This window comes from Etheostoma spectabile, chromosome 2, assembly GCF_008692095.1.
Source record: "Etheostoma spectabile isolate EspeVRDwgs_2016 chromosome 2, UIUC_Espe_1.0, whole genome shotgun sequence".
Taxonomy (NCBI): Eukaryota; Metazoa; Chordata; class Actinopteri; order Perciformes; family Percidae; genus Etheostoma; species Etheostoma spectabile.
Window position 1 is genome coordinate 30,951,095 of NC_045734.1, and position 2,111 is coordinate 30,953,205.

The 2,111-nt window shown below is 40.5% G+C and overlaps 1 protein-coding gene across 4 annotated transcripts in view; it reads left to right on the plus strand.

The window, feature by feature from the left end:
* wdr17 (WD repeat domain 17) overlaps positions 1-2,111 on the plus strand; it is a 116,455-nt gene that overhangs the window by 977 nt on the left and 113,367 nt on the right. The window lies entirely within an intron of this gene.

Below are 2,111 nucleotides of genomic sequence, written 5' to 3' on the forward strand. Positions count from 1 at the left end.
TAATGGAGTTGGGACCATCAGTTGTGTTGTGCAGACGTCAGGTGGATACACAGCCGACAGCCCTATTGGACAACTGTTAGAATTCATATTATGGCAAGAACCAATCAGCTAAGTAAAGAGTCGGTCTGGAAAATTGCGAAAACTTTGAATGTGTCCCCAAGTGCAGTTGCAAAAACCACCAAGCACTACAACAAAACTGGTTCACAAGAGGACCGCCCAGGAAAGGAAGACCAAGGGGGGTGTGTGGTGTGGTGTGTGTGTGTTGTGTGTGTGTGTGTGTGTGTGTGTGTGTGGTGTGTGTGTGTGTGTGGGTGTGTGTTGTGGGTGTGTGTGGTGTGGGTGTGTGTGTGTGTGTTGGTGTGTGTGTGTTGTGTGTGTGTGTTGTGTGTGTGTGTGTGTGTGTGTGTGTTCGCAATTAATTACATTATTTATCACCCCTTTTTATCTATCTACATGTCCCTTGTATTTTCTTTTTGGCCTATTATTTTTTTTCTCATTTTAAGGCTCTTATCAACATTGAAAAGTGGATTGGCTTGCCTTGTGCAAATGTTTTTTTTATTATTGGAAACCACATTAGCATATAGCCTGTTGTATTGTTCAATTTCACACGTAACATTCTCACTTGGAGCAAATAAACTCGCACACAATGTAACACTGTCCATCAATAAAAAGGTAAAAAAATAGAGGGAGGGAGGATTAGCATCAGCTGTGTGCTTGGCCATCAAGTGGTATTTCAGACGTGCTGCGATAATAGCTCAGTTAACGACGACAAATTACACAGATCACTTTTGTCTGGTCAATGTAACCATTTGGCATCTTTTAAAAAGTAAACTTTCCACTCAGAATCTTATTGAGGGGCGGCTGTGGCTCAGTGGTAGAGTGGTTGCCTGTCAATTGGAAGGTTGGTGGTACGATCCCAGCCCCTGCAGTCATTGTCGAAGTGTCCTTGGGCAAGACACTGAACCCCGAGTTGCCCCCGGTGCTGCGCATCGGAGTGTGTGAGTGTTTATCTGATGAGCAGGTGGCACCTTGTAAGGCAGCCCCGGCCACAGTGTATGAATGTGTGTGAATGGTGAATGTTCCCTGTAGATGTAAAAGCGCTTTGAGCAGTTGTTAAGACTGGAAAAGCGCTATATAAATACAGCACATTTACATTGGCATCCATTTGATAAAATGATTGACTTTGTTGAAATGGGTTTGCAATGCGTTTAACTGACAGCCCTAATATATTGTATTTTTGCTTTACTTTAACAGTGCACTCTGTATCACTCACTACTTTGAATCAGTCTTCCTTCACCATTCATCTGTTTTTGTCATCGTGCTCTGCAGTCTGTTTTATTTATATTTCACGACCTGTCAGCTGGTAGAAAAGGCTCAACGAGCGCCTGCGTGCATGTAACAGTATGTGGATGAGCAAGGTACAGAGTGACTAAGAAAGAAGTGCGCTTAAAATAAAGCAGTAAATCAGAGAAATAAAACATTTTGCCCAAGTCTCACTTGAAATGCAACTGTAGCAAGCATATCACTATTCATAGTAAGAAACAACAAATAATATATCCAGCTACAGAAACCCGGAAAGTCAAAAGTTAGACAGAAGCATAGAAAGTTGATGGCTGTAAAGATGATACGTCTTGTCTCATTGGTGTAACCTGGCAGCTTTCAGAACAGTGCGTTGCAAGTAGTAAGATGCAAGATTCATCTTGTCAAATTGCAAATCTTTGGTCTGAACTTTCTACTGCAGTGCACACACAGTGAGTGATACAGAGTGAAATTGTAAGTTGTGTTTGTTGTTAATGACTTTTAGTTGCTTAACTTTAGCTATGTTTACTTGAAGTAAAGATAAAGGGATATTTTAGTTGGCTATAGTGAACAATATGTTAGCTATAAATTAATGAAATAACTAACCTAGTTAGTTATCCGAAGTTTTCTATTCTTTGCCAGTAATATAGCATGATTTCTCTATAGACCCTTTGTAAACACGTGACCACAATCACGAGACAACGCCATGTTGGACGGCAGAATCACAAAAAGCACAAGCTAAACAGTGTAGACGAGATGAAAGTTTCATTAGTTTCAATCAGTTTAAAATAAATAACACTAAATAAACTGTA